At 39.3% G+C, this 20,005-nt stretch overlaps 1 protein-coding gene across 3 annotated transcripts in view; it reads right to left on the bottom strand.

Moving 5' to 3' along the window:
- MATR3 (matrin 3) overlaps positions 1–20,005 on the bottom strand; it is a 49,750-nt gene that overhangs the window by 23,703 nt on the left and 6,042 nt on the right. Inside the window, exon 1 of one of the 3 annotated variants that reach the window (XM_022588916.2) lies at positions 7,821–7,930. The exons of 1 other annotated variant lie outside the window; for it this stretch is intronic. The gene's annotated coding sequence lies outside the window, so the exon portion shown is untranslated. Of the gene's footprint in view, positions 1–7,820; positions 7,931–20,005 lie in introns of those variants that run through there. One more of the 3 variants, XM_089908478.1, reaches the window with a different exon arrangement.

Below are 20,005 nucleotides of genomic sequence, written 5' to 3'. Positions count from 1 at the left end.
CAAAGTTGTTTCATATTTTGATTTCCTATGTAAAATAAAGATTACCTATTAGTCCTATTACATATTCATTCTTTCAAAGGGTTATTTAGCAGGAAGTGAAATGACCATAAGTACTTTAGTTCTTTAAAAGGCATTACAGAAAAAAACCTTCAGCTTCTAAATTTAAAAATGCTGTTTTAAGGGTATCTAATACCATCATATGGATCTTTATGCTTTCAATTGTGTGAAATAATCACTTCTTAAAAACAATTTTTTTTTTTTTTTTTGCGGTACGCGGGCCTCTCACTGTTGTGGCCTCTCCCGTTGCGGAGCACAGGCTCCGGACGCGCAGGCTCAGCGGCCATGGCTCACGGGCCCTGCATCGGCAGGCGGACTCGCAACCACTGCGCCACCAGGGAAGCCCAAAAACAACTAATTTTAAGATGGTATAATCATAAAGGCTTGTAGAGATGTTCAGGAAAGAAATATCCACTTATAATAGCCCTTTAATCTCACATAAAAATTTAACACGCAACAGCCAAAAAACAATAGTTTCTTACAGTATTTTCCCCATCTGAATTAAAAACACAAAAGGGTGTTAAGAAATTTTCAGATTTTCCACGGTCTATCAAGGTCAAACACCCTTGTGATTTAACTTATTCATGCGAAAATATGCCAAATACACGTAGCAACCAACAATACCAATACAGTAAAAATGTCCTAACCGTTTCACCAACAGATGGCAGGGACAGTTCACTATTAGTAATTTAAAGCATTGACTACTCTGGTCAGAACTTTTAAAGCAAGCAACTGACTCATTTCCAATTAAAATACAGGGTTAGGTTAATTACTCCTTAAAGTTTCTCATTTATTAAATTTATAATGCCTTTATAAATAACTTATCAACATAGTTTCCATTTTAGAGTGTTAAGTAAATTTTCATTTTCCCATTAGCTTATGTCACTATATGTTTTCCCAATATATGTTTATAACTTGTGTTTCATTTAAGGGTTTGATTTTTTAAAAAGATTGTTATCTGAGGAACTATTCAACTTTATATATTGAGCTTGAGCCACTTTAAAAACTTATATTTTAGTCTGTGTTCTTCAGTGCCATAATCTCATTTCAGTATGGCATGCCTTTAAGTGACTTACAAGGTTTTTTCAAAAAAACAAACTACTAATTAATTTAAATAGTAAACCCCCTAGGAAATACTGTCCCAGATTCTTTTTTTAATTGAAGTATAGTTGATTTACAATACTATATTAGTTTCAGGTGTACAGCATAGTGATTCAGTATTTTTGCATATTATACTCCACTATAAGTTATTACAAGGTAACAGCTATTATTCCTTGTGCTATACCGTATATCCTTGTTGCTTATCCAGCTCTATTAATTTCAGTTTTGTATAAAGCAGTATGTGCCTCATCACACAATAAAGATAAAACCATATAAAGTGTCGTGCCCAGGAAGGCTGAAAAACAAGTATTATTTTTAAATGCTTTAAGACTGTTGGTGTTAATCCAATCACAGACCTGGATTCAACTTCTTCATCCTTAGGCTAACATAGTACCTTCATCTGCTAAAATAGAAATCTTCACGGTAATCCACAGAAAGGATGATTCCTTTTATTCAGACTTGGAACATTTTTCTTCTTCCTAGGTTTAAATGTTTTTCCTAGTGACTTTATCAACTAGACATTAAATATTTTCAGATTAAGCAATAGAGAAAACTGATTAAGTAAATTCATACTACAGGAAAGAAAATTATTCCATTTAACTGGCAATTTTGACTCTTGATTTGACCTAAGACACTAACTTGGCTAACTCTCCTCTCTACTTAAAAGCAAAATTTGTGGTTTTTCTCAAGGCACCATTCTGCACTCTTAAAACTTTCCCCCTCCACTCACAACTTTATGATCTACTGCTCCTACTTTCCACAAACATTTGTACAACTCTCTGATTTGATATAAACTGAGATTTTTAGAGCCCAAATGCCTGCATTTGAATCCCAGTTCTACTACAAAGTAGCTATGTGACCTTGGGCAAATTACTTAACATCTCTGTGTTTGTTCCCTCGTATGTAAAATGCGAATAAAAATAACACCCATTTCATAAGACTTGGTACATGGTAAGCACCATAGTGATCATTTACTTTATGCAATCTGCTCCTCACAACCAATGAGAAATGAGAAGTAAAAGGACTGGCCCAGAGACATAAACACCTTTCACTTTCACTGCACTATTTCATATATCAACTATACTATCATGTCTCATCCCTTTCTATTAAAGTCAGATTTAAAATCTGAACTTTGTTTCTGAACCAGAAGTCTGCTTTAAAAGACCAGATTTAAAGACTGGCAGTAACCTAGACAAATAAGACTGAAGAAGAGAAGTGGATTCTAGTGAAAGTAAACAAATTAAACCTCTTCCCTCTTCATTCTCTATTTCCAATCTACCTTTAAATTACCTTCTCATCCTTCAGAAATGCAGTCCATAACTCTCTATCTCCTCTGCCATAACCTTACTGGAGATACTCTGTCCTCCTGCCCTCCTGATGGCATCCGTGTATTGGATCCATGTTCACAGGTTTCAATATAAGCCTCCTAAAATATCACTCATTATTTTACTCTCTTCAAAAATATACTACTCGCGCTGCGGACTAACTAAGCCCGCAGGCGACAACTACTGAGCCTGCGCGAGAGAAGCCCACGCACTGCAACAAAGAGTAGCCCCCGAAAGCCCGCACACAGCAACGAAGACCCAACGCAGCCAATAAATAAATAAACACACACATATACACACACACAACTCCCTACTACTTACCACGTGAAGTCCACACTCAAATACAATTATTAGCTGGAATGTGTCTCTCCGTTCTCCATTTAATACTAGTAATTCTCTTAAGGCCCAGCACCACCCCCTTTATATCATACATTATACAAACCTGTGTGTATAAACACCAAAGTTTAGAAACGTTAACGAAACCTTAGATACCTTCTACCTACCAATTTCCAGTGATTCCTCCTCCCCTTCTGCAGTCTCTTGTTTTTAAGTCTTACTTAATAGACATATATCTTTTTAAACAGTGTTAATTTAGCATTTCTGAATTTTATACAAATTGTCTTAAAATGTATGTATTGCTTGCTTTTTAAAACTGATTTACACATGGATTACATCTACATTTTCACTGCAATATAGATACCATTAGGGCACATACACTTATCTGTTTTGTTTTGCAGATGATGCACAGTTTCCAATTTCCTGTCATTAACAAGAACGCTGTTATGAATATTTCTAGGTTTCCTGATGCTTAAGTGTAAAGTTCCCTCGTCCATTCTGCTTTCCCAGAATATCATAGCCCACACAAGGAAACATAGCTAAGCATTAAAATTGTTCTGTTGTTCCACATCTTTTCACAGCTAGAAAAATTTTTTTACTTTTTGATGTGAACCATTTTTAAAGTCTTTATTGAATTTGTTACAATACTGCTTCTGTCTTATGTTTTGGTTTTTTGGCCTCTGGGTGGGCACATGGGATCTTAGCTCCCCCACCAGGGATTGAAGCCGCACCCCCTGCATTGGAAGGCGAAGTCTTAACCACTGGACCGCCAGGGAAGTCCCAAGAATATTTTAAGTACAAAGGTTTGTATTTCTTTGCTATTACTGTTCCTTTCCCATCTACTGTGTGATTCAGGTGTTCAAACACTTGACTTTAAACTTTCACGTATGGTATAAGCTCTTTTTTCAGTGACTATACCAAAGGGAGACGTTTAATATCCTAGAAATTCCCACAGAGAAAAAAAAAAACAACAAACCCACCACACACATCACCTTTAAAGACCAGAAAGTTGTCTATTTCATTAACAATCTATGATACTACAAATCAAAGATCCTACTGAGACTCTAGCATCAACAGATTACTTTCCATATTTGCATTTACTGCTAACTGTGACAACTATAGGCATTTCCCCCCTCTCCGCTCTTCTTATCCAGCTGAATATCCAACAGCAAGAGCTGGGAAGACCTATCATCCCACCCCCCCACCACGGGAACCCTCTGTTTTCCTACTAACGTGTTCTGACAGATACCAACAACCACAGGCTATTGGTACTCTACAAAAGGCAGGCAGAGATTTGCTATTTAAAAAAGTTTCCAGAAAAAACCCAAGTATTTTATATTAGCCTTAATCTTTGGAATAGTTTTAAAATCTTTAATAATTAAAAATTTTAAGTTAAAAGATTTTAAGTTAAAAGAAATTTTAATTAAAAAGAATTGTACATAAGCTTTCATTGCTACTTCATGTAAATTTTAATTTCAGCAACTCCTGAGCCTTTTTTATACAGACATTAGGGCTTGACCTACAACTGGAAAATCACATGGAGGCTGCAACACGTCAAAGATACTGCATCTATTCAGACCTGCCACAGTAATAAATTATATTCAGGTGAGGAAAGATAACACAGCATTTATCATATAACTTCTACTGTATTACAGTTTATATTTAAGCTTACAGTCAATATCACCTGCGATAAGTCAAAAGCTAAAGTACTTTAAAGGCTACCTATCTAAAGTCCTCTCAATCCACTGGCTTCTCTCTACTCTACCTTTATCCACTAAACAGCTTTTCTACCTATAAACCTTTTAACAAGCATGTCACAACCCTTGATCCTAATGGTCCAATGAGAAGACCCACTACATACCTAGGAATTTTAAATTAAAGCAATTTCCTGGATAGTGTTAATTAACCCTGGAATAACCACATATATAAAAAATTTCAAAACTACACTGTCTACAACCCTTCCACCTTACCCACAATGAATTTTGTATTGTCCATCCCAAACCTTAAGTCAGTCAAGTACACTTAGAACCTGTTGTCACAGTGTGGTACAATTTTAATACGATTCTAACTAAGAGAGATATATAAAAACAAAGCACAAATTTTTAATTAGAAGATCTGCTAAGAACACCACCTAACAGACCACTACCCAATTCTCTAGTTTTGATCATTTAAAAACAGCTAATGGCTGCAGTTCATATCATAATCTAATTATTAGTCCTAATAATAATTTTACATAAGAATGCCTTCAGATTTCTCTGTACACACATAATAACAAGGGTATCTTACACAAGCGTTTCTGTCACTTTTGAACACTCTGCACTTGATTTCAAGAAGCTGGCTCACTTCTATCTCAATTCCCCTCAAAAATACATGAGATCCTAAAAAAACAAAACATGAGATTCTGGTCTTTTCAGCAGTTCTAGCATTTACAAAAAATGTTTCACTTTTCCTCATTACAAAAGTAAGTATAATGTCTTGTGGATATTTCAGAAAAAAAAGAAGGAAATACAAATGACCCACAATGCCAACATCCAGAGCCAAAATTTTGGGTATATCTCTATTTTTATGCTTATTTACACGTTCCTTGAAACAACAAAAAAAATCATCAAATTTGGTATTAGTGGAGCTTTATTACACTTTCTTCCCAATGAGTACTATATTCCACTATAATTTTCCCATCACTACTCTCCTCTTAAAACACTTCTAAATAGCTGTATAGATTACCACTTGATGGCCACACTACAATTAGTAGATCTCCAAGTGTTTTATCTTCTGGATTTTTAATACGCTTAATAACCAACATTAACATTTACGTACACCAATCTTTGACACATTATTCCCTTATTTACAGGATAACTTCCTGTAAGTATAGTTCTTCCATTTTTAAGCCGATTTATTAAAACATGCAGAGCCTAAATCAAGTATCCAATCAAAATGCAAGCGTTCTAGAACACACTGGCATCACTGCCCCTGGTTAACTACATAACAACTTCCTTGGGATTTAATTCTCTCTTCTATAAAATTAGGAATTTGAACTACCTGTTATTTCTTAAATTATGTAAGACATTTTCTTTGCATTCTTCAGTTGTGAAAGTCTGTTTAAATATCATTGACTTGTAATAATATTTGGCGTTTACACGTCCCTAAAAGCATTAGTAGAATTAGTTTGTTTAAAGACTCCTTTAACATACACAATGTTTTAAGGTCAAGGGTGGTTAAATCCTTCTGAATTAATTAGCTCAAAATGCTACGTAAAAGCAACTCCACTTACACAAAGCTGAAGAGATGTGTAAAGATGATAATGTGAAAACTTCCTTTCTGGGTAAAGCATACGCTAACGTTATCAACATATAACGTGAAAAGGAAGAAATGCCAATTTAAGGCACTTTCAACACAAAGCTTCTGGCTAACGATCTCTTTTCCAAGTCTTATTTACATGACCAACCAGAAGAACCTTCATGTAGTACTTCAATCGTGTTTAATTTTAAGTTCAGTTCAGTGTAAAAGTCACACAGCGTTTTTTGCAACAAAAATCTGTCCTCCCCGTCTTGATTTCCACAACAATACTAACGTGAAACAATTATGTCGAGAGACTCCGTAGGTGACTGAACCATTTAGCTTTTTAAAAGGAAATTTTATTTTGAACATGTATGAAAATTGCCTAAAATATAATTTTTGCCCGCTGAGTACAGCTGTTTAAATTTACCTGGGAGAAAACTGTTTTGTCGACTATCTAAAAATATTAAACCAAGCTCTGTTCAACACGCAGAACGCAGCATCAATGCAAAATCTCATGACTACGACCTGGGAAATCAACGACTCGCACACTATTCCAGCGCGCTTCAAAGACTAGAATTTCGGAATCGCCATAACTGTTCTAGAAATATCTGGCTGGAAAACTGTAACTGATCCAATAAGCCTATGCCACAGAATGGGGCCACAGAGCAGGATAAACACCTAGGAGATATTGCTCCGCCGTAAATGGGGAAAGTCCCTGTAGAACACACAACATGGCACAGCGCCGGCAACGAAAAGAACAACGATGCCGCGACTACACCAGGGTGTACTCTAAAGCCTTTGTTTGGAAACCGGAAGGTCCCCACACCACGCCATCCTCTCTGGAGAACCCTAGACTGATAGTATTTTAATAAAGAGGAAAAGGAATGTGAGGTGACTCTCTAAACAACAAATCTCCTGCTTCGCAGCGCACTGAAGAAGGCTTTATCCACGACGCAATACGATAAACAAGCGTTAACGTTTCATTTTTCGGCCATTTTTACGCGATGGCGGGTGGGGGGAATTGTTTCTGAGGGCCGGCTAAAATCGCGCGCGCCTGTGTGTGGGCAGAGGAGGGGAGTCTTAGGGGGCGCTATGAAACGATGGGCGAGGAAAGGAGCGAAGGCCGCGACACCAGGAAAAAAACGCCGCTCAAACGGCTAAGCTTTTCAGAGTCTACGAAATCCTCCATTTTGGGACACATTTTCAGGCGCAAAAGGGAAAAAAAAGCAAATATATCTGGGGCTGGCCCTATCTTAACTATCCTCCCCAAACGGCAGGCCCCCTATGATTAGTCGGTCCCTCAGGCCTCGAGCGCTCCTCCCTTCCCCTCAGCGCTGCAGTCCGCGTGTAACGGGCTCGTCGTCCCGCCCCCGCCCACAGCAAGCCCAGGACGCAGGAAGCTCGGCCGATCGGCTGCCCTCTGCGCCCCCGACTCTCCCGCCGCACCCTGGGCCCTTGCCTGGCCGCGTGTCTCCCTCCGGGGCCGCTCACCTCCGCCGCCCGAGAAGGCTGGTTGCGCCGCCACTGCGCTCCTAACATGGCGGCCGCCGATCAGGCGGCTCACATACGCAGCGCGGAGGGAGGCAGAGCGGGCGAGCGGGAGCGAGCAAGAAAGGCGCGCCGCCGGCTCCCCGCGGCCCCTGTCGCCGTCGCTGCCTCCTCCCGGAGGACGCAGAGAGCCCCCGGCCACCCCACCCCGATTCTTACCCGCTTCTCGCCTACCTTAAGGAGAGGGAGAGGGAAGAGGAGAGGCACCTCTCTCCAAGCGAGCGGGACGCTGAAGCTCCCACAATCCCCCGCAGCAACGGCGCTGTAAGAGGTGGCAGCAGCGGCTGCAGCCCAAGAACAAACCCACTCTCGCGAGAGCTCGCCCCCACCCTCCTCGGTCCCTTTCTGCCCCTCCCCCTACTCAGCGCGCGCACGTCGCTCGCGCCCTCAGCGGCGGTCGTTGTTCTCTAATCCTGTAGCCGGTTTATGGCGGGAAATGGAGAGCCGCAGCTTACGAGTTCGAGTCCCATTCCCCACAAAGGATTTTTCTCGACTCCCCCTATATTGCTGGGCGTAAAACTTAACGTTAGAAGCGAGTCGCAGGAATCCCTGGCCTAGACCCAATTTCTATCCTCTCTGGTATTATCTGATAATTTGCTGAGGGATCGTAGTTAGGGCCACGAAGTGGGGACAGATACCATTTTGAGTGGTTTTTGATTTCAGATATTTCATGCAGAGTCATTGAGGAGAAAGACAGCTATTGAAAAGACCGCCGCAGCCATTTGGTGAATTTGAACGTAGAACACTCTTCAAGTACCCCATGAGCAAAGGAGTATATAGCACATGTGGAAATCCTGAGAAATTGTATAGATAAGGCCGGAGGAAAGGGCCCCTGGGGTTTCAAGTTTAAACGCAGAGGGACAGGCAGTCAACTGACAACTGAGGTAAATCAGTGAATACAAATCAGATTAATAGCCCTGAAAAATTTAAAATCTAGAGCATGCTAACTCCGATTCGTGTCTTTGAAAAGTCATTCTGGGTCTACTGTGAAGACATTGGAGGGAGAAAAGATGGAGAAGAGCAGAGACCTGTAGAATGTTGAAGAGATCGTTTGGGACAAAAAGCAAATCTTACAATCAGGTAGAGCTAAATGGCAAGAGACCAAGTGAGTAGAGGTAGGGGAAAAAAGCAAAGAGGCGGGAGGCAGAGAAATTGTACTGCCTTGACAGCCCAGCCAGAGTACTTAAAGGCCAAAATGATCAACAGGGTCAAATGCTATCAAGAGGTCAAGACTAGGACTAAAAACATCTACAAAAGATTTAGCAACTTGGACTTCCAGTAAAGTGGGAGAGGAAGTCAGAGGGGAGGTGCTGAGTGTATGGAAAGCTGTAAGAGGGAAACTACCAAATGCAGAAAAAGTGGCTATGAAGAGAGGAGAAAGCAGGGTTGGGGAAGATTTTTGTTTTACTATGGGAGAATTTTGGGCACAATTAAAATGTTTGCAGAAGAGTTATCTTAGGAAAGCACTGGTTGAAAAAAAAAAACAGGAGAAGGGATAATTCATATTGGACACTACTCAAAGGATGGGATCTGAAGAAAGGAGACATGTCTTTACTGTAACAGGCGGTACGGAGAGGATGGTGCGGAGTTTTATTAGGAATTATAGTCAGGTGACTTCAATTTTCTGTGACTAAGCCATCTGTGGAAAGGGCTAGAGTTGCATGAAGGAATATTTTTAAATAGCCGTTGTGAAGAGTGAAACTGTAATCCCACATGTCCATTATGTTGCATGATTTTCTACAGGCTTTGAGAGGGCATTTGGTAGAATACATCAAGAACTGGGGTTCCCCTGAATAAGTAAGGCTTAAGCCCACTAAATAGTTAACTTTGGAATGAAATTTGGGGATATCCTAAATGTTCAGTGAATCTTGGTCCTCCTTCACTTGAAACCAGATCTGCTTTCTACTCTGAGTCTTTGATTCCAACTGACTTTGGATAAGACTTCACTTTATGTTCTCCCCAGATCTTAGATGAAAAAAAGAGGCTCTGCTTCTCTGGAGACAGAAACATGAATGCATGCTTAGTTCAGATATGCACTTAACCATGCTTTTGTACAGGCTGTTAATGCAATCTGGTGGTCGTACAAAGAAGGAAAGGCAGGCTTTTTCAATTGAGTAATTATTTATTGAGGATCTGCTTAGTGGGTCAACAGCAAAAAGACACATTGGAAACCAAACTGATACAAGATTTCAGTCATCAAATGCCAATTTCATGAAAGACAGTGTACAAGGGTGGGTATATAATGATGGATAAGACAGATTATCAGCTCTTGAGGATCCCAGTCAGATCAAGATTGGACAAGGCGTCTGGCCTCAAGGTGAGCCTGGCTATGAGAAGAGATGGATCAAGAGCTCTATTCACATTTGGGTTTCTTGGCAGTGGGTGTGGTACACCAGGGATGATAAAGAGGCTACGAAGCAAGTATTTCTGCTGAGACTTTTAAATGTCTAAGTGACAAGTTTGAAATAAGGCTTTAAACACCAGGATACAGTCTACATTTGAGCTAATAATGAATACCTTTAAAAGTTTTGAGCAGAAGAGTCATATTGATTGAGGACATATATTTTGACACCACTAAGTAGCTGATAATGCATTATAATTCTGAGAGTAAAGTACCATTACTCTTGTTTTACATAAGAGATTAAGAAAGCTTGCCTAAGGCCAGGTAGCCAGGATTTGAACTCCGTTCTAAATAAATCCAAACCCAGAGCTTTAAAGCATTATATTGGATTGCCTTCAGCAAAGCTGTGGTCTCAGAATCTCCTGGCAGTCCACCATCTACTTCTTAAATAGATTTAATGCCCTGGAACCAGGCCATTTCAATACTTTAGGCTATTTAAAAACAGAAAACTGTTAACCAGTGGCTCTTTTTTAGCAGTGGCAAGGGAGGGGAAGTGGGCTTAAAAAAAGGGTTTTGGGGGAATTCCCTGGTGGTCCAGTGGTTAGGACTCCACACTTCCACTGCAGGGGTCCTGGGTTCGATCCCTGGTCAGGGAGATCCCACAAGCCATGTAGCAGCAAGGGTAAAAATAAATGAATAAATTAAAAAAATTTTTTGAATAAGGAATACATATAATAAAATTCAAAGCACACAACAAAGAGTTTTCCCCAACCACTACTCCTTTACATAAAGGCAACCACTATCAACCATTTGTGTATTTTAAGAATTTCCTATAAACATAAACATTTATACACACACACACACATATACGCTTGTGAATTAAAGATTGCCACAAATAATCCTTTTCCGCACTTATGAAACAGTAGCATCAATTTCCCCCTTACCTGCCCTCTGTAAGGGCCCTGTAATTGGCTTTTAACAATAGAACACAGAAGTGATTTTAAGATCTACTTTCATCCACTTGGAAGTCAAGTGCCATGCTGTGAGACCACATCAAAAGAATCGAGGTGCTTCAGTCAACAGCCCCAGCTGAGCTCCCAGGTGACAGCCAGTGTCATCTGCCAGCCAAAGTGAAGCCTCCAGATGGCAGTAGCCCCAGACAAATCCATGTGTAACAACACAACCACCCAGCAGAGCCCAATTAACCCACAGAATTTTAATACTTGTTTGAACTACTAAGGGTTTATTTTTAGTAGATTTTTTTTTTCAAAAAAATTTTGGCTGCATTGGGTCTTCGTTGCTGTGGGCAGGCTTATCCCTAGTTGTGGTGTGATCTATCTTCCCAGACCAGGGATTGAACCCGTGTCCCCTGCATAGGCAGGTGGATTCTTAACCATTGCACCACCAGGGAAGCCCCTGAACTACTAAGTTTTAAGGTGGTTTAAAATGTGGTGACACACCAAAGTCTTATATTCCTATTTTCTGCTATTCAAAGCATTAGTATTAAAAAGTTTAGGTACAGGAACTCCCTGGAGGCCTAGTGGTTAGGATGCGGCACTTCCACTGCAGTGAGCATGGGTTCGATCCCTGGTGGGGGAACTAAGATCCTGCACACCACATGGTGTGGCCAAAAATCAAAAGTTTGTGTACATATTACCCTATACATGTCAAAGTCTATGTGCAGTTTAAAATAAACCCCTCATTTTCTAAACCTATGCTGTCGCTGTACAACAGCCATAATCTACACTCACTTTCTCAATCTTACTATCTATAGTTAACTAGTGGACAGTTTGGAGAAAATTTGTCATTGTAGAACTTTAAATTATATAGTGCTGTTCTAGAGCAGTGGTCAGGCAAAATTTCTGTAGTGTCAAATGGCATTTTAGGCTTCAAGGCCCATAGTCTGTCAGAAGTACTCCGCACTTGTGCAAAAGCAGCCATGATTGGTCAATAAATGAGCATAACTATGTTCTAATAAACATAAATATTGGAATTTTAGTTGGAACTAATTATTCCTTTGATAACATCAAATTCTATTTGTAAATCTGATTGCTGGAAAATGGAATTTAAGCTATGGATTTTACTTGCATTAACTAGGGTTAAGCATCACTTAACTGTTTATATCTTTTGCCATTACCTATTGGGTTGTTGAGCTTTTACCTCTTAGTTTATAGGGACTGTATTAAAGAAAAATTAACTCTTGGCAAACATTTTATTGGTTGTTTCTTTTTCCAAACAAAATTTTTAAAAATCTAGACATCATCCAGTCTTTTTAAGTATTCATTTTGTTTTTTTCACTTAGAAGGCAAAGCTACTATACAATTATAGATACCTTGTTTTCTTCTTGAACTTTTTAATTTGTTTCAGGATCTATTTTTGTATTCCCTTAATTGTTCCATTCGTAGAGTAGTCTACTCAGGTGCCAGTATCACCCTTTTTTTTTGGCTGCACCATGTAGCATGCAGGATCTTAGTTCCGCGACCAGGGATCAAACCCTTGGACGGCCAAGGAAGTCGCCATCCTGTCTTATTATTTTAACATCTGGTAGAGCTAGTTTTCCTTTATGACTCTGGTTCTAATAGTATAATATTTCTTAATATTATGGTTTTCCCATATGAATGTTAGAATTAACTTGTCTACTTCCAAAAATTATCCTGTTATTTGTAATGGGATTTTAATAAACTTATACTTTTCTTTAGAATTATTATGTTGAGATTTATTGGACATGGTATGACTTCCATTTAAGGTCTCATTTTTGTCATTTTAATATTTTCTTCATATATAACTGATACATCTTTTCTTTTTTTTTTTTTTTTGCGGTACGCGGGCCTCTCACTGTTGTGGCCTCTCCCGTTGTGGAGCACAGGCTCAGTGGCCATGGCTCATGGGCCTAGCCTCTCCGCGGCATGTGGGATCTTCCCGGACCGGGGCACGAACCCGTGTATCCTGCATCGGCAGGTGGACTCAACCACTGCACCACCAGGGAAGCCCCTCCATGTCTTTTTAATGATTCCTAGCTTTGTCTTCCTTCCAGTTTATCTTCAAACTGATTACTTGCTACTTCAATGGATTATTTTCAGTTGACACAGTATTTAAGAAAACTTATTATCTACAACTGATTTTTACCTTTTTCCCCATTTATACATTTTCTTCTCATACCTCTTTGCCTTTGATAGTACCCTTGAACAAAGCTTTCTGTTTTAATCGGAACAGTTCTAGGGTTCCCCTATTAAGCATCACACAGGCTTTCAGAATAAGATACATTTTACCAGGCTTGGAATCCTGACTCTCAGCAATTTTAGTAAATGCCGTTTTAGCATGTTGGGATAATATGTATCTTTTATTGAGATCAATTAATTGCAAATATTTTTGATGTATTCTTAAAATAATCTAGGAATAATGTTATATTTTTATATAATGGTTTATCTATTAAGGTCTTTATGTCCCTAATTTAGCAGTTATATTCCACTATATATGTGAAACAGAAAAGAGAATCCAACTCCCATCCTCTAAAAACATAAATTCTTGAGGAATTTTTAAACGTCTTGAAATTCTTATTCTGACCCTCTCATTTTTTTTTTTTTTCTGACCCTCTCATTGAGCCCACAGTTTAGTAGCACAGGTACTGGAGAATTTTAATAAAATATGATAAACCCTACCAAAGAGCAAAGCTAGGGGTGGGGATGTGTGACATCTTTCAGGGACTACTGAAATGCTTTTCTTGCTTCTAGTCTCTTACACATAACAAATGCCAAATACCTTGTTTCAGGCCATCGGCATCTTGGCCACTATTGCTGTAGCTTGAGGAAGCTTCCTTTTGCTGTTAACATACACAGAACATATACAGACATAGCCTTTACCCTTGCTTTTAAAAGGAGTCTCCATTAGGGACTTCCCTGGCAGTCCAGTGGTTAAGACTCTGAGCTTCTAATGCAGGGGGCACAGGTTCGATCCCTGGTCGGGGAACTAAGATCCCATATGCCACGCAGTGTGGCCAATAAATAAATAAAATAAAATAAAAGGAGTCTCCATGTACTTCATACTTCCTCTCATAGCATCCAGGAGTCTGTTAGGCTGAATGAGGTTGATGATTGAAGCTATTTATGAGAATTAGTTGGAAGGGAACTATACATGAAAGCCCCAAACCAATCACTAGTTTTGAAATCAGATTCAGTGACCACCACCATAGTTCCTGGACCAGCTAGCTGTGTGACCTTGGGCAAATAACAGCATGCACCTTGTAGGGCTGTTGAGAGGACTAAGAGATGTATAGAATGAATTTAGCAGTTTTGGCCCATGGTCAACATGCAGTAAATATTCTCCGTATTCTGTGTCCTGAAGTGTATTTACGTAAATATACTAAAATGACAAAACCATAGAATCAAAGATTATTCACTTTTATAGAGCTCCAGAGTAAACATGTTAAAATTATCCATTTAAATCTGGTTATAAGTTTTATCCTGGCACCTACTTGTCAGTGCAGTGACTGCTAGTAAGAGAGGTTCTACAAGTTATAATTTAGAAAGAGGTTTCAAAATTTTTCTTCAACATAAAGACACTTACAGATTATCAAAAAAAGTTTAAAAGGCCACACGTTTTAGTTAAAAGATGTCTCAAATTTGAACAACAAATCCTCTGCAATTCCATTATTTTCATATAACACTTTGAAGCTAAATTTAGTTTCAAATAGTTAGGCACTGTTATATCTTTAGAGTCCACCAGCAAATGATTTGGAAACCCAACATCTTTGTTTCCATGATTTTTCTTTTCAAAATTAAACAAAACCAAACCAGCACTGTTATTATCCTTACTTACTGGGGTATTGTTAAAAAGTAGGATATGCCTATGGCCTTACTCTATATTGGGTACCTAATGACACACTGATACTAATATTTACCAGTTGAGGCTCTTTAGTCAGCTGTCAGTAGAATTGAGGCTGCTTGGCTATATGGGAGTGAGGTAAACCTGTAAAAACTGGTGAATAATATCTTTCAAAGGACTGTTACACGGCATGGGGCTATCTAGCTCCGCAGTAAAACATGGTACAATGACACATAAAATGGGTGCTCAGTCAGGGAGGGTGGCTTCTCTGCTTAAGTGCTGCCAGGGCTGAGATCTCAAAGTAGACAAAGTGGAAAAGGAAGATGGAATGGGAAAGGGAAACAGCATGTGCAGAGACCTAGATGCAAAAGGACTGAAAGAAACCAGCATGTCCAGAATAAAATCTGAGGGTGGTAAACATGAGAGGGCTAGACTGTGTCTTGTTCATCATGTATCCCCAATGTCTAGCAGAGTTCAGTTCATAAAAGCTGTAAAGCCATAAAAAGGGTATAAGTTAAATGACTAGTCTTCTGACAAGATGAGTCAATAGCATAGGCTATTTACTCATCTTCCTCTAACTCAGCCCGGGAGATATTATACACACAAATAAGAGGGAGGTTAGGGATGTGAGAAACTATGAAGAGTCCCCTGGATCATGATTGGGCCCTACTATACAGGGGCAAGAAATGGAAGCCCAGTGTAGAAAAGGGTAGAGTGCCATGGGAGTAGGGGTTGTGCCATAGGCTGGCAAAGAACTCTCCTGGGGTGGCCAACATACTGTAACCATTAGCTCCTGGAGTTCTCCTCTAGAGAATTACAACTGAGGGGAAGAAGGGGAAGTTCTACCATCTGCCATTCTGGTGAAGTCCAGATTCTAACTCACAGGCTCTGTGCCTTGAGGACATCTCTACTTTCCTTCAGTTCACTAGGGCCTGGGCTTGGCTCCTCCCTTCTACCACCAGCTGATACAAAATTCCCATCCTGTTCTGTGAGCTCATAGGGTAAAAAAAATCAGTCATTTGGGGAATACAGCATCTACTATAAAAGACAACAGCCTCAACCAGTATCCTAAATGAAAGAGAATAAACAAAGACCATAGACTAAGACATGTTGAGTACTAAAAATGGAATGTTCATAAATCATAGCAGTATTTTCTTAGGTCAGTCTCCCAAGGCAACAGAAATAAAAGCAAAAATTTTAAATGGGACCTAATCAAACTTTTAAGCTTTTGCACAACAAAGGAAACCATAAACAAAATGAAAAGGCAACCTACAGAATAGGAAAAAATATTTGCAAATGATGCTACGGACAAGGGCTTAATTTCTAAAATATACAAACAGCTTGTACAACTCAGTATCAAAAAAACAAACAACCCAATCAAAAACTGGGTAGGAGATCTAGATAAGACATTTCTCTAAAGACATACAGATGGTCAATAAGCACATGAAGATGCTTGACATCACTAATTATCAGAGAAATGCAAATCAAAACTACAATGAGGTATCACTTCCCAACAGTCAGAAGGGCCATCATTAAAAAGTCTACAAATAACGAATGCTGGAGAGTGTGTGGAGAAAAGGGAACCCTCCTATACTGTTGGTGGGAATGTAAATCAGTGCAGCCACTATGGAAAACAGTATGGAGGTTCCTTAAAAAACTAGAGTTGCCATATGATCCAGGAATCCTGGGGATATATCTGGAGAAAACTCTAATTTGAAAAGATACAAGTGGGACTTCCCTTGTGGCACAGTGGTTAAGAGTCCACCTGTCAACGCAGGGGACATGGGTTGGATCCCTGGTCTGGGAAGATCCCACATGCCGCAGAGCAACTAAGCCCATGCACCACAACTACTGAAGCCCGTGCACCTAGAGCCCGCACACCACAACAAAGGGTAGCCCCCGCTCACAGCAACTAGAGAAAGCCTGTGTGCAGCAACAAAGACCCAACGCAGCCAATAATTAAATAAATAAATAAATAAATAAATAAATAAAATGAAGATACAAGAACCCCAATGTTCATAGAAGCACCACGTAGCTGACAGGACCTAGAAGCAATAACACCTCAGTATCTAGAGCACATCTAGCACCCAGATCTTGGTTCCTTAATACCATTCTCCAATAAAGGAACCATGACTCCTTAGATAAATGGCTAACTCTGGGACAGGAAAGATATAAGATGAACCTGGAGCATCTTATGATGCCATAAAGTGAGAAGTGTTTAAAAACAACAGCACAATGATGGGGGCATATTGAAGGGACACAGGAGTCAACTGTAAGAGCTCCCAGTGGCCAAAGATGCCAACACTTTGAACAAAATTAAGTTTATTACTGGATTATTTCCCAAAGCATAAAATGAATATCCATGAGTCCATAGTTGTAGAAATAAATTTAATAAATTAGGTAAGAGACCAATCACTTTCTATAGAATTTCAATTGATGTAAACATTTCACCCTTAAGAATACCACAACTCCATACTACTATATATAAAATAGATAACTAAGAACCTACTGTATAGCACAAGGAACTCTACTTAATACTCTGTAGTGACCTATACAGGTATAGAATCTAAAAGAGTGGACATATGTATATGTATAACTGATTCACTTTGCTGTACAGCAGAAACACAACATTGTAAATCAACTATACTCCAATACATACATATATATTTATAAAGAAAGAATACCACAACTCCACTCTTCTTAAGTGTGGGCTGCACAGTGACTTCATTCCAAGGAGTACAGCACTGGGGAGAGGGGGTAACTTTACAGTGGAAATACCTGAAAATATGACCTCAGCCACATGATCAAGGTTAACATCAATAGTAATAAGTCATGTTGATAGTATGTACCCTTGATATGGGAGGAGAATGGTACTGGGGTCTTCCTTTCAAAATCACTTAAGATTTTGAAATCCTAATTATGAGAAAATCCTAATTATGAGAAAAACTCAAACTAATTGAGAAACTCTACAAAATGCCTTACTCAAAACTTGAGGTCATCAAAAACAAGGAAAGTCTAAGAAGCTGTCACAGCCAAGAGAAGCCTAAGGAGACATGACTAAATGTAATATTGTCAATGGGATCCTGGAACAGACAAAGGACATTAGGTGAAAACTAAAGAAATGTGAATAAAGCATGAACTTTAGTCAATAATAATGTACCAATATTAGCCTATTAATTGTGACATATGTACTATACTAATATGTTAACATTAGGAGAAACTGGGTGCAGGCTACATGTGAATTCTTTGTACCATCTTCACAACTTTTCTGTAAATCTACAACTATTCTAAAATGAAATAAATTTCAAGGTCCATTTTATCACCCTTTTCCCAGGTAACAGTTAAGTCACCCTTAAAAAGCAGTATAAAATGTTCTCACACCCCAAAGGGCTTATAATGGAGATTAGGGAGAGCTAAAGTAACAGGGGCTCCTTTGAACCAGGCTTTAGGATCCTAAATTGACAAATATATGACCTAGCATGTTGGGTCATTAAAAGTGTTCCTAAATAACAGTAAAGAGAAAGGTGTTGCTAAGCAGACATTCTAAGTATTACAGTTGATTTGTTAATTCAGTGAAGTTGTTTTCCAAGAGAAAAGGTCCATTAACTGGAGCTGTTCATAAAGCCCTAATTAAGCAACAAGACTCACAAGAGCCACTGTCACTGTTTTAGGTTCTTAGTTGCTCTTACCAGGTTGTTTTCTTTTGTGTGAATTCCTAGGCACTGAGCCACCTTTTTATGTCCCTTTGGGGCCTGCAGAATTTATTCCTCTGGGGTTTTTGTTTTCCTGATTAAAATTTGAGATATAATCCAAAATTTCAATGTAAATGTTCATTGACAAGTTTCTTTCAACCCTGAAAGAAGGAAAATAAATTGACAGGCGCCAGGGATAGCACTCAACACTTGGGGCCCCCTACTCATCCTGCTTTATTTTTCCCTCTTAATATAGTACAGGACATGAAACTTGAGCAGAGCAATGAAAAGGGGCACTTGTGTTTACTAACTGCTATCTATGGAGGTGGCAGCTTGGATATTTACAGACCAATATCTGCTAGTCCAATTTCAGTTTTCATTGCAGCATGGGAAAAGGGTGATGGCACAAGAGAAGGAATGGATAAAAAGCTACTCTGAAATGTGTAACTTCATCTTAGACTCGATAGGAAATCTTAAAAAAAAGAAATCAAGCCAACAGGGAGTAGTAAGTGACCAATTAACTTATCAAGTAGGAAATCCCATTAAATTATTTTAATGTGCATGATTAAGCCACTGAAACCTCCTGGGGTATTGAATACAGGCACAAACACCAAATGAATTTTCCCTTTTCAAGTAGCAACATAGGGGCCCCTCCCTGCACCTGGGTAGCTTTACCATGCTCAGGAAAGCAATCTGTATGCTCAGAGGAACTTGAGATCCCAGATTTTAAACCCTGGCTATTCATGATATATAAAAATTTCCTCTTTCCTTTGGGACCATTTCTATTTCACTACCTAGGGTTGAGTCTGTGATCAGCTTCTGCTGGAAACCAGATTGCTATTCTTTCTTAGGGCCTCTTCTTTAGGTGTACATTAAAAGAGAAAACAATTATAAGTAACCCATTTAAAAAGTATATACAACAAACACCGAACACAAGAAATAAGGACTATCCTACTACTAGATAATTTACTAAAGTCACCTCAGTCCTCTAAAAGGAGTTTAATACCATATGGTAAAAGCTTGCTCTAAGGCAAAGGTATTGATAACATAATTTTTCAGGGACACATGTTGGTACTGGCCCTAAATCTGTCACAAATGAGCTGTAAACACCCAAGGCCTGAATTTCATTCCCTAAAACAGAGTTTGGTAATTCTGGCCTGCCATCTGTTTTTGAAAGGCTGTCAAGCTTAGCATGGTTGAGGGGAATTTTTTCTTTCAACACTGAAAATTTTACTTTCAGTGTCCCTAAATAAAGTTTTTTTTAAAAAATAAATTTATTTTATTTATTATTTTTGGCTGTGTTGGGTCTTCATTGCTGCACGCGGGCTTTCTCTAGTTGCAGCGAGCAGGGGCTATTCTTCATTGTGGTGCGTGGGCTTCTCACTGCAGTGGCTTCTCTTGTTGCGGAGCACGGGCTCTAGGCGCGCGGGCTTAATTGCTCCACGGTATGTGGGATCTTCGCGGACCAGGGCTTGAACCTGTGTCTCCTGCATTGGCAGGTGGAT

This window comes from Delphinapterus leucas, chromosome 3 (genome assembly GCF_059928025.1).
Source record: "Delphinapterus leucas isolate spDelLeu-1000000601 "Yukka" chromosome 3, BTC_Dleu_Yukka2, whole genome shotgun sequence".
NCBI lineage: Eukaryota > Metazoa > Chordata > Mammalia > Artiodactyla > Monodontidae > Delphinapterus > Delphinapterus leucas.
Note: the sequence above shows the minus strand (reverse complement) of the source record. Positions and strands in the feature narration are given on the sequence as shown.